This window comes from Rhincodon typus, chromosome 2 (genome assembly GCF_021869965.1).
Source record: "Rhincodon typus isolate 14 chromosome 2, sRhiTyp1.1, whole genome shotgun sequence".
NCBI lineage: Eukaryota > Metazoa > Chordata > Chondrichthyes > Orectolobiformes > Rhincodontidae > Rhincodon > Rhincodon typus.
In genome coordinates, this window is record NC_063333.1 from 97,156,991 (window position 1) to 97,170,723 (window position 13,733).

The window sequence follows — 13,733 nt, forward strand, 5'->3', positions numbered from 1 at the left end:
TAAAATGTGAGGCTATCAAATAATAACTCATCGATAAGGTGGCAAACCCAGCTTTTTTATCGCCACAGATTCTACATTTCTGATCCCGAAATAAAGTATGATTACGTGGGATTATTTTTAATTCCACTTTGCATTTAGTTGTGCTTTCTCATGCATTACGTAATGGAATGTGGCAACTGCATTTTAAATATAAAATGCAATCATTGTTTGTCTTCTTACATTTAATGATGGCTGATAAACTATAAACTGCAGGATTAAATATTCCAATATATACTTTGACTTCATTTTGTTAATCTTAGGGGAAGGGCGTTGAATAATTAAGCAAGAGAACATAAAATTGTAACTGGTGACTTCAAACATCATGAAGGATGATAATTCTATTATGATCTATGTTATTGATTGCTAAAAGGCAACATAAGTATCAGACTTACTAGGGAAAAGGAACAGCATATTGGAGGTTTTATCTTTAAGAAACAATGGATTTCTTCAGAAGTATCTTACTGATTTTGATTCATCTGTATGTCCCAGCAACATTTAATGTTCACAGCAGAAATTTCGTTAATTGCTAGCTTTTTCCTCTTAGAAATGTGTTGCATTGTTAGTGCAAACAATATAATTGAGCAGAACGCACCACTCTCGCGGCGGGGAAAATATACATATTGGCTGTATTTCCTCCTATAACTTGTTTAAAACTGAAGTGCGCTGTAATAACCCAAGATTTTTCACAAAAACATTTTGTCAAAACTATCAATAAGGATTATACGAACATAGACTCAGTTTCCACAACTCCTTTCAAAAGAAAAATACATTTTGCTGCCCAGAATTGTTGCGCTTTTACAAATGACAGAAAAACTGCTCATATTAACAGGCATAGACGGTTTTGAATATGTTTTGTATTGTGGTTTAAGAGGACTGCAAAAGTATATGGAAAGACAAAGAATTGCACGATGAGAAACTTCACCCCCATTAGGCAGTTGAGCTTGCTTATCTGTAAAAGGAATTTTAAACAGATTGAAAATACCAGATTTTGCTCGGAATCATTAATCACCTCATTCAATAAATACTTCTTTGTATACTTCAACAGCAAGTCTGAAGGGCGTTCTTTTGGAAAAGTGTGTGGACACATTGGATTCTCCTGAATAAAATGTGGCCATCTCGACGAACACCATTTTTTCCCAGTTGGAACAGTCCTCGAGTCTCTTGCTGGACAATTTTTATTACCACAGAAAATTATATGTACGTTATCATAAGTAAAGGATAACTATTTTCGTCAAGCCTGTTTTGGAAAAGGCAAGTTTATTAAAACTTATCCTTTATATGGCCAATCTTTAGCTGCGTTCAGCAAATGAAAACCCTTTTGAATCTTTACTTCCTTTCTCTTTGATGTTTGTAGTTTATTGTAAATCGAACGGTCTTTTGTAATAAAAAGTTGCATTGTTTGTCAACGGCTGGGCAACCAGAGTGAGTTCACAGAGAGGACAGATTTTCTGACCGATTAGCCGCTTTTAGCGGTGCAGACTGACCCCTCAAACCCTTGACCTTTAAAAAAGATGGACAGCGCTCTTTCCACCATTTCCTACGCCTGCAGATAGGGGTTAAAATGTATCTTGTTAAAAAAAAAACTTACAAAGATATCCAAATGACATATCCTGGAAACTCATATTTAAGTTCATGGCGATAATGAGAGAAAACGTTTTTTATATATAGTGTGTCTGTGTACGTATAACTAATTTATGTAGTGCATTTTATTCTGTGGCAATTGCCTGTGTAAAAGAGTATTTGATGATAATTTATATGTAACCTGCAAAAGTCTGTTTAAAAACAATCCTTATGCTTAGTAAGAAACAATGCTTGTTTTAGGTCGTTTAGTTAATAATGTTTTGTAGTTCATTGTTGGCATGATTTAAAAGAATGGTTCAAATTCTTCCCTTGTTACAGTGAGATAATGCATCCATTAAGAAGGGTCTATTGTTATGATTATTGAACAGAGGAGTAACGAGTATGTTTTGTATCAAGTATGAGATTGCTTTCTAGGAACCATATGTGTATGTGTGTAGCTCTTTGTGGCCGGCATTTTGAAAATTTATATGTAATTGCTTTAATAAACAAGAATGCAACATTTCGTTTTTGTTGATTAGACCTAGGTACACGCATATAAAAATGTATGATTTCAGCAAAGTCAAACTTGACAGTTTGAGTTTGAAGCACATCTAAAATAATAAGCGAGATTGTCACTAACCGTAACATTCTATGGGTCTGTTTTTAATCAACTGTAGAACATGATGTTCGTTGCATATGCATTATGTTAATCATAGGGTCTCAAATACCAGACACAATACGAAAACTAATACACATTTGATTGGTTTAATAAAGTATCGACTATGGCTAGTAAGGGTCGGTTTAGTGTCAAATTTAGCAGCCTCTGGGGGATGTAAAGGCATACATGAAAGAGTTGGTCTTACATGTGACTGTTATATATGCAGGGTACTGTAACAGTGAGTTCAATATCAAAATGTCAGGCAGACAATAAAGACAGCTTGAAGAAATGCCCAAGAATATTGGACTGAAGCAGCTCGAGCTGTAGGTGACACAAATGGCAGACCTGTCAAATATGGGATCAGCACAGGCCAGTCATTTTTGTATTATCACTTACCAGCAAGCTTCCAAAGACTAAAAGAAAGCCAAAGCAAAAAGATTAAACTAAGAAGTGAAGGAAAGAGAAAAAAAACTCCACTCTCCAAGATAAAGGGTCACGCGTCTCCTCTGTGTATGTATTGAAATTTTAATCTCCCCAGTCACGTGACTCATTAAATAATTAATGCAGCCGGTCCGGAATAGATATGTAGTCGTCAGTATTCGCACTAGATCTGTTTCAGTCTGATGTGAAAATGAACTTTCCTTAAAAATAAGTCTATATTTGGAAGACCTGTCTTAGAAAAGGAAGAGGCGCAAATCAGACGCGAACTGTGGTGAGTAGTGTCTTTATGATCTGTGTTTTATTCTCTATATGTTTTTACAGTTTTTTTAATTTCTTAATACTGTCATAAATATGATGAATAGCGCCCTTTAGTATTCAGATTTAAATCACGGCATGTCTGTGATGGTGTTTAGTCAGTCTCTCGCGTGTCAGTAATATTTTAGATTTTTTCATGATTAATTGCAACAAATACAAACACATATGATGATGTTCTAGTTCACAGTATGTATGCCTGGATACCACGGTGTAGCTGTGCTGCTTTGTTCAATTTTCCTGTCGTTAATAAATCACCATCTCTTACATGCGCAGGGCTGAGAGGCAACTGTAGACACCAGCATTTGGAAATGAAGAGGCATAAGTTAAATTCCTCTATGATTCATTAATTTGAGCGATTTACAATAAGTGGCAGAGTTATGATGCTCCAGCAAGCGCACTAACATATGTAATTCTGAGCAAAGTGAAGCACTTATTCTAGCTATGTACGATTTTTCTGGTAGATGGAAAAATAGGCAATCCTGAGCCGAACAAAACATATCAGACCAAATGGTATAGAGAAACAGCTGTCTTTATTTTGTTTTGGGACAAGGTAATGATTCCGCTTATAGTCAAAATCTTGAATTCCTTCATTTCCATTGCATTGCCTATATAAGCTCTACACTCATTTGGATAGAGTTTACCCTCGTGAAAGGATACATTTGATCTTCCTAAAGATCTTGCTGCTATTTAACAGGTGCATTTGATGTTGATACCTGACCAAATTAGATCCAGGAGCGTGCGTTGTTTGCACTCATAATTGAGTACCACTCCTAATATTTACAATAAAAGATCATTAGTAAAAGTACATAGCGCTTAATTAAATGTCTCATCACTCCAGTCAAGTACATTTTATTATTCTTACTATTGACTATGATCAATCAAAACAAGATAATTGCAATAGCACAGCGGCTGATACAATGTCTTCAGCTTCCGGGCTGGCATTCCAATAAAACACGTCTGTAATTGGATCCACCTCCTAAAATAAGAGCAATACACATACATTATGAGTTCCTATTTGGCAACAGATACGCGATGCTTTTTTTTAAAACGACAATAAATGTGCTCCTTTTAGCTTTATTTTGTCTCTGTCCAGAATCAAGACTCGTTCCAGGCTAGTCTAATTGGGCATTGAGGTGATCTAAGAATCCCAATTTAAAAGGTAAAACATTTTGTTTTGATTGTTCTGCTGAAATTGGATGTTTGATTTCAGGTGGAGGCGTTTTATTTTAGTGTAACAGGTGGTTTGGTGCTGCAGTTCATTGGAATCGGTGTCTACCATATGAAAACGTAATTTATTTTTTTCAACTTTGTTATAAGATGAGAGGTTCCGTGCACTCGGCAGAGCTGATTCCTTCCACGTTGAAATGTCTCACCCAGCTGCAAAAGGTAGTCATGGAGTCATTGAAGAGTAGCAGGTCGGTGGTTATTTAAAGAAACAAAAGGCGAGGGTAATTCCTTTGTTTGGGGTTCACCACAACCTCAAATAAATCACTTCAGCTAGAAACATAAAGATGATTTAGTTAAAACAGTGTCATATTATCGTATGTAAAGGAAAGACAACGTTCCCTGTGATATTATGAAATAATATATCTTTCATTTTGAACTCTGTATGGATTTGAAACCTATAATCAACTGGGGAGAGAATCATTAAACATTTACTGTAATTGCATAGGGTATGTTAGTTTGTTGTCATACAGACTGCCAAAATAAAAGCACTTGTAACCACATTTGAAGGCTGGTATGTTTTGTACAACCAACCATTCAATTTTCAATGACACCTCAATGCACTCTTTCTCAAAGTCTGCACTTATAATGTTAGTATCCAATTCTATCCCATTTACTTTTACATATGAATTTAAAGCCAGAATGTACAGCTGTAAACAACAAAATATGTTGAAGACGTTTGAACCCTCTCGGTTAGAGGTGAACGTAAAATATGTCAGATTTCTTTGTTTTATTATTAGGAGACTGGCAACAAAAATGCAACTAAGAACCATTCTCCCTGTTCCGTTTGTTCCATCTTTGTGTTTGGTGTACATAGCTGAACGCACAGACTTTCCGATTTGATTTGCAATTTTAACGAAAAACGAAAAGCATTGTTCGGAAATAAATAATTCTTTTGTTATGATTTACACATCTGAAATCCAGTTCAAATACAAGTTCTATACAAGTACGAGAAAACACGCCGAAATGAAAAGCACATCGAAATATTCTTAAACCTTTTATAAAGTAAATAAGTTCTCAAGTAAGAATAGACAGGGGTGGGAATGTAGGGTAAAACGGCAAAAACATCTTTAATTTTCCAATACTCCATAACAGAATACCGAACAATATGTCGGTTAAAGGTAACATTTTGTCGGCTTTAAATAGTATTGTTAGACTTTGTCAAATCCCAGATTAGCAAGTGTTCACACTTCCTGCTTAATTTAAAGGGCTATTTGATAACTAGAGGCGTTTTATTGCGGGGCGCAATAAATTACCCAACCTTAATGTTTTGTTGTGATGGGTTTGTCAATTGCACCCGCATACAAAAATGAGTTTCTTACAAGGCCACTCTTAAAATGGAAGTAACAGGACTTTATTGATGCGAGACTGGTTTGCTTTTCAGATAGTTTTTGAATGAAGTTTATATAATATAGATTAAAATAAAACAATTGTTTTACTGCGATCAATCTTCTGTTGGAATGTTTTCTCATGCTCCAGCACGATCAGCGTCGGCCTAAATCTCACATCAGATCCTGCTTCATTTTTTATTTCCCAGCTTCAGGGTCGAATGTTTTCAACTAAAGAGTTTATTTGTACTGAGGAATAAATAAATAATATTTAGCCGTGCTTAAACAGTGGGAAAATGTTATTTGTTTATCCATAGTTTTAAGTGTATAACGTACATATATCTAAATGATGCTTAAAGAAAATGAAGAGTAAAATGAATCGTGTAGCAGTGATTCGTGCATAACGTGCAAATCCCATTTGCCCTGCCATGCTGTTCGGCTTCAACCTTACCTTCATAACGTAATGGGACTTAGCTCTCCTCAAGACTAGAGCAGCTGTTTCCTAAATCAACTCCGCATAAATGTACTGTCAGTTTGCAAGCATACTAGCCTAACAATGAACCACAGAAACTTTATTGTATGTGCGTAATAACCAGATTTGATCCAGATTCTGCTAACAATTATTTTTAAGTCACGTGAACGGATTCCATAAGGGTTTTCTTCCCCCTCGATTCGGCCCAGCTTGTTTGCGGGGCTCCTTTCCTCTCTCTCGCTTTAATGCATAGGTCTCACCGAAAACCGGCACCCCCAGACGTCTGCAGAAACGTATAAGGCAAACAGTTTGTATTTGCAGGGCGCCGAATCAGTACGAAGGAGTGAAATTTCCTTCTCCTGATGATCTGATTTGAAAAGGTTTTGCAGAAAGAGAAGCCGTCCAGAGTAAACAGAGTGCAATAAAGTCAAAACAGCCGGATAGCCTGGAAAATGTAGACTCTTCGGTATGCGTTGAAACTTCCCTCCTGTAAAGCACATTACCAACTTCGCAGCCGGCTTTATCTATCCTTTGACGATGGTTTGGATTTTGCTGAATTCTCAGGTAAGCTGGAATGTTTCTTTGCAGCTCTGTCTATTTTGCAAACAGGATAAATTCCGGCCCAGTTCGTAATTAATGGCACAAAACTTGACTCAAGAGAAGTTGTTGCTTACCGCCAAGTCTGATAGCTCTTTCTTTTCGGATTCTCCTCTTCTTCTAATACACATTTCCATTGTAGTTGTGCGCTGGAACATCTCAAGGTTGAACTTTGCACATTTAAAATTTGTACTGGTATATTAGTCACTATAACAAGAAAACTGATCAACTTTGGATATTTTAGCCTCAAGCCTCTTTGAGCTGCGAGAGCGATTTATTGCTTTGATATGTTCCACTTGCTCAACAACAGTGACCTAAAGATTTCTTCCAACTTTAGTCTCTGAATAATCGATTTCGTCTCTGTTCCAATTTCAGGAAGTTTCTTGCATATTTCAAAGGAACACGGTTTAAGTTTCAATCAATCTATCTATCTATGTATAGACATGCATATGCTTATACGTATGTGCAAATATTTACGTGTGTATATGTTTACATTAAATTATTTCAGTATCAAAATGACGAACTTCACTTCCTAGCGTTCATCAATTATTCATTAATGTTTTACGCTGTGTTGAGAGTTTAACTATGGCCTTTTGTTCAGAGGGAAAATGAAGAGTCTATAACCTTTCCGAAATTTGCTGATGTTGGGAAACCAAAAATTCGCCTTACTTTTGTGCCCTGACACTTTGAAGTTGCTGCAATGATTATAATTTAACTCAGTTTATTATTAGCTATACTAAGCTGTCCAACTCAAACTTTGAACGCACGTAAGTTTCCCACAACTGTAGAAAGGGACGTTTAAAAGAATCTCAATCATTTGTGATACCAAGCAATGCTTGCTACTAAGGAAACTACATAAAGGAAACGGGCCTAAGCTGGGTGCAGCAGATTGTAGTGAATGTTTATTGAACAACCTTCAGAGATGTTCAAAGATTACAATAAATAGAAGGAAGCAAAGGTGAAAGGGGCAAAATAAAATATAAGCAACAGAAAGAAGGGTCCCTGTTCAAGACAGACTGTCCATGAAGAAGGCATGTCTTAAAATAGACTAGGGACTTTGTAATCATGAATCTCTAAGATGAAATATAGTTTGAATAACTTCAGACATATAGAAGTTGTGGATGAATTGATATCAAACACTCCGCACTTTCTGTTTGGCCCTAAACTTTCATATGTGTTGCACTAAACTAGAGTGCATCTTATGGAGAAACAACCAAGAGATTTCAATTCTATTCCACAGATACACAATGATCTTTTTTTCATTAATGGTTCCTCATAACAATCAACATCTATTACTTGGAGTCTATTTTGCTCTTTTCTTCCACAACAAGTTCCATGCATCACTCAATTGGCAGAAAGCGTGTAAGCACAGATTTTGCATGAAGGTCCCTACAGACGCGATTTACGATTCCACTGGTAAAGAAATCAGAATCGTTAGATCGCTGTCAAGTCCTCTCCTCATCCTGTGCTACACTCAGTAAAATCAACTATGCTTTCTGGGACACTGCTTTGTCTTTGTCAGGTAATTATAAACCTTTTCTAGTTTGAATAACTAGCATGGTGTAACGTGTGGGTGTTGAGCAAGTCCAGTACAATGGCACGCTCTGAAAAGGGAGATTCGTATGGAAGCTTAACCATTGTGGGGCTTCCCTGCTTATTTGGCTGTTTTGGTCGAAAATGTGAAGTTCTCCCTTCTTCATAGGTCGATTTAAACACCCGTTCCGGGTTTTAATGTGTTACAAACAGCTATTCATCTGTTCCAAGTAGTTGAGCCTACAGTCTCGGATTGGGGTCTTTTACACTATGAGATACAGACGACACAACTTACCGTATCGTGGATTTCCTGCACAGAATTATCGCGGAGCAACCTTCTGCAACATCAACAAAACTCTACTTAAGAAACTTCCTAGGTTTTGTTGGGTAAAAAGTTAGGTTTTGCTTGAAAAAGGTGCTCCTTTAATTATCTCCCAAATTCAAATAAAAGGATTTAAGTTGACGTATGACCACGTGAGCACATAATACAGCGCATTATTGTGGCATTTGGATCGGAGACCTATGCTGGCTTCGGCTGTGATTACGCTTTTCCACTTTCTGTTAAGAGCCAGCTATTTTCTTCTAAAGAGATTGCACTCTGGGCACTGGATTTCACATGAAGGAATATATGCGAGCAGGACAAGATGCTGCATTTAGCGGAATGGATTTTATTTTGAGGTATTCCAAATGCTTCCGTTGATTGTTCATTAATATGGTGAGTTATTGCTGTTCAAGGCAAAGGTCAGTGAAAAGACTTACGGGTGTCAGAATGTACCAGAACACGCTTAGATTTCCCCTTATCTCTTTGCTTCGGCACATAATCCATTTCCAATAACATTTTCCCTCCAGATGGGAAATAAAAAAGAAGTTATTTCGTGGGATATTGCTCGGATCACATGCATGTGTTGTTCCTTGAAACACGAACAATCGAATATTGAAATCCTGTCAATGGCCGCTCTCTGCTCGAATATGTACAAACAAAACATCTTATGTTTATAACATTGAATGAGATGCCAATATATCTGGCTTTAATAGCTGTTAATAGGAATTACTACTGTATCACATGAGGATAAACACATTTATTTATTCTGACATTTTATTCATTAAGTAATGTGCTTCAATGAACGGTTCTTCGTCCATTTTAGAAATCCAGTCAGCTAATTTGTGGATTGTAGTGTGTCTGGAATGAGGCTATTTAGGTTTTTCGTTATTATGTGTATTGTTGAAATCTCAATGAATCACGTCGCTTAATAGATGGACATTACATTTTATGCTTCTAAATGGGACGTGTAGTGATTTTGTGAAAAAATAAGACTGTTAATCAAAGTTTGACATTTTAAAAAATCATTGTTGGCTAAAAATTGCCCCTATTTGCTCATCTTCACAATGCTAGCGTTTGATTAATGTAAAGTATAAAACAGATTGAATCTGGGGATTATTTACTAGCAGGCCGTCATTGCACTGGAATACCGATTGCGTGAAGAATTTAACGAAATAAATTAAAACGTGATACAGATAAGCCAATTCTGCTTTTTACTTAAAAAAAGTACTTGCAGGACGATTAAAAGGTGGAAACAGACTCGTTATGAGATGCTGGGGGTGCAAGTGTTATATAAAATTGCGCCCACCAGCGAGTCCTGCTCAGGAAAGGTCAGGGTGTTGCGATTTGATTTATGTTTTCGGTGTGCTGGGACAGCCGTGCGAATGCAATCTGCTTTAACGAATGCTTTACTTCTTTTTATATATGACAAATCACAGTGGCAATTATTGATAGCCGGATCGGTACCCGACTGAAATTCTACCAATCGCGCAAAATAAAATCAGATCGGAAGGGGTGGCGCGGGGAGTGGATTAAAAAAAAGACACTGTAAATAATTAAAGTTATTTTCTGTCCTACATAATCGGCCCTTCGCCACACATATCTGAATGCAATATATTTATTTGACGATATCACTACTTTATAAGCTGTTATTTTTCGAAATGTACAATACCGGTGAAATTAACGTTGTTGGAGTTGGTATTTTTGTCCTTGTTGACTTTGAGCTCTTCTTTCGGCCTCTGTATTTAATTTTTTGCATTATATCGGCAGTGTTTAGTGTCGCCCCACTCCATCCGACCGGCCCAAAGTTGAATGCAAACACTGGGCAAAGAGTTTTGGTAAATACATTTAAAATTTAATTACAGTTCGGTTACACGTATTTTTCCCCTGATTTATTATCCAGTCCTGGTGCATATTTGACAGGGTTAAGCACACATAAATAATACAAGTATTTTACAGTGAGAGCAAATGAGAGTTGCATTAGCGCAGATGTACTTGAAAATGATACATACATAAAGTGCCTTATCACCGATATTGCACAGAAAATCCTCAAGATCCATTCTCGGCTTCTAATATTCATATAATATTTCACAGAAAAGCCTCCACGTCGTTCAGAGAGCATTTTTCCTTTGATCAGAGGGCTATGTTAGGTGTAAAGTTGATTCAAAGAGCTAGGTTGATTTATTTTCGTTCATAATCCACGCAGATTTACTTGATTTAGTCAAGGAAGGGTTGCTCAATTTCTCATTCAACCTACGCCTTTTTTTATTCGTGGCAATTAATGGTTTCTTATTTCCGTTCCAGACTATATTCTAAATAACAATTCTACAGCCAGAGACTTTTCAGCGAGACTGACGAACTTTCGGTGAGTTGTCTGTACTATTCTGAATTTTAAAAATACGTTATGATCGTTGGAATCCCACACGTTAACATTATAAGAACTCGGATTTATTAACCCAACCGCAAGCAACCAGTGAAATAAAAGGACCACACTATGCTTTTATATGTAGATTTCAGGATAGGTCAAAAATAAACATAAATGTATCAATTACAGAGGGAATTACATACAGCCATAAAGCGTGCATTCTAGGCCGTAAAATGGATGCTAATTCATAGCAAGCAGAACATCAAAGTATTAAAGATGGCTGTCGGAAATATAAACTTTTGGTTATGGTCTTCCAATCTCGAGCAAGATCTTTTTAGAAATGGAAGTTACGGCTGTTGTAATAATTATCAACACCTTGCATAACAGCATAGCATCTTTTCGCTCAAATCAACCCATACGTTCTCTGCTCTTATAGTTTACTTTCTTTCTGCAAAACTTAGCGACTGGACGCAGGGAGAGCCGGCAGTCTCGAATGGCGTAAACCGTTTCTGATCCAGAATTTTAGTTCGCTGTACCCAGCAAGCTCCCGATGATGTTGGAAGACACCCTCACGTAAACCGGGCGCTTTCACTTTCTATCCAGCTGCTTCTAAATTAACTCTCACTGAACTAGCCTAAGTCATAACAAGTATTTTTTTTAAATCCAGCATTCGTGACGTTACTTTATGCCACCTTCCTACGATCGCCAGAGAAAGAGGGAAAAAGTTGAACTCAGCACTTTAAGAAAGTGCAAGGGCTGTTCATTGACAATAAAGTTCTTCACTACAGATAGAACATTGAACGGCTTACTTGAAAAGTTGCAAACGAGTGAATTTTTGTCCCTATCTTCCCTCCTACGCTGTTTGGCTTCCCCTTTCATGCAGTTGCATCGCAATAAGCGATAGGAGCAAGTGTTTTCACTTTAGTGCTCTGTTTACAGCCTTAGTGCATGAAGTCATAAATCTTACGTAGCCATAAACGACAGAAGCATTGGTATGCATTAGGGGTGACTATAGCTCCTTCAATTCTCGCCTCTTTTGCCTCGGTTTTGCTTCCCTTGTGTAACTTTTCGCTCCTATGTCTGAAACACTTTTACTTCAGCATTGTTAACACCTTTACTTCATTGAATAGGGAAGAAAAAATGGGCCCTGCTTTAGAACCAATTGAACCTGATTGAAACAAGGCTGTATTTTCACCCTGGTGCCATATTTCCTCCGCACTATTCTCAAGCTGTACTTCAAACAAAGGCTTTTCTTTACAACAAGGTGTTAATAAAAGTTAGTACAGCGCTATCAACGCGGAAGATTAAACGCATACTCGAATAGTGTATTCCTTTATTTTATGTCAATATCAATATTATTAAAACGTGATTTGTTTCAAAGAGTGAGATTTTGATTCAAGTTATGATTATAAAGATTCAATGATTGCCAAACCAGTGTGCTTGTGTCCTCCGCGTTGGTTAATTTGCATAATTTTCACTTGTGACGCTATGTTTCGGGGGAGTTTACTCAGCCTGTCTGTTCAGTACTGCCAGACAGCAAACTTAAAATCCGCGCTTTGACCATTCAATATTCATAAGAAACATACCCCATTTCTTTGGTATTAGATAAGAGCAGCCAGGAAAACTGATAGTAGTCTTATCTTCCTGACCAGGGCACGCTACCATAATCACAGGGCTGTCCATCCAAAAGCTAGAGTCCGCTCGCCTGTTCTTTGCTGCTCTACCATTTTCCCTTCCCCATTTGTCGTTGTCGTCAACCAGTGACTTTCAGCGTGTAAGAGTAAACTGTTTGCCTACATTCTACTTAATTTGGAAGTTTTGAAACTCCTGCTTATCGATTTCCCTGGTGAATCTGCAAATATTGTGCCGTGGTCTGCGTCTATCGTCAGAGGCTAAGGTAAGCTGGACACAAATAGGCTATCACTGGTGAATGGCGGAGTTTATGTCCCAGTGATTTATGACCATATGACTTAAATCTCGGTTCAAGAAGAGTTCACATGGTATAGCTTCCTTTCATATCCTGACTGATACCCGTAGGCTTAGAATTCAAATCTTTTAATTCTGCTTTCTGTTTCTCCTGCACCGCTGATATTGTTTTCTACATTTTTCCAAGTTTTGTGAATTTATTGCAGCCTACTGTCTCGCCTGAGGCATCTATACACATACACCTAGAAGCATTTGCTATTGCTCTGGTAGAATCTGAGCTTCAGTGCTTTCTTTTCAGCTTATTTTTTCTTTTACCCTGCTTACCTTGGTAGTGTGGTGAAGAATGCCGAAAGCTGTTTATAGAGGCAATTGTATGTATAGATATATATCTCTGCCAGGGTTAGCTGGACAAATAGTTGGACAAGGTTCACATTAAAGCGACACATATCAAAAGTTTGTCATTACTCCATTTCACTCCAATAGAGAAAGAGTTTTTTTTCTGCTTTGTTGTTTGATTGGCAGCGAGGGTAGTATTTATGTGAGAGTTACATAGTTAGCGTCTTAGAAATACAATGTGTCAGTTTACAGTCACAAAGCTTTTCTGTGTTGAAACATATAGAGAGAATAGGAACAGTACTCGGGTGATATTTTCTTTAAAAAATGAAGGGAGCAGTGAAGAAATTGGTTTACGAAATACTAAGGTGTAGTTGCGTAGGATGAGATGCTTTTGCACAGGTGAGCAAGCTTGTGTTTGCTGTTCAGAAAAAAATGGCGGAGACACGTAAGTCTGAGAAAGTACAGGAAAATTTTGATGTGTGGGCACCGATTATGAAAGATTGCCAATAACTCTTTTCACAATACGAGGAGCAAACCACCGCATTCCCCCCTCACAGTTTATACTTTCGTGCTTGAGAACGAATACTGATAATATAGCAAGAATATTTCAAAATTAAATA

At 37.3% G+C, this 13,733-nt stretch overlaps 1 protein-coding gene across 13 annotated transcripts in view; it reads left to right on the plus strand.

The window, feature by feature from the left end:
* LOC109927000 (homeobox protein Hox-A3) overlaps positions 1–13,733 on the plus strand; it is a 44,639-nt gene that overhangs the window by 24,093 nt on the left and 6,813 nt on the right. For 2 of the 13 annotated variants that reach the window (XM_048611144.1, XM_048611151.1), the window contains exons 2-5: positions 1,085–2,969; positions 4,107–6,601; positions 10,791–10,851; positions 12,504–12,748. The exons of 3 other annotated variants lie outside the window; for them this stretch is intronic. The gene's annotated coding sequence lies outside the window, so the exon portion shown is untranslated. 8 more of the 13 variants (XM_048611170.1, XM_020526894.2, XM_048611138.1 and 5 more) reach the window with 7 other exon arrangements.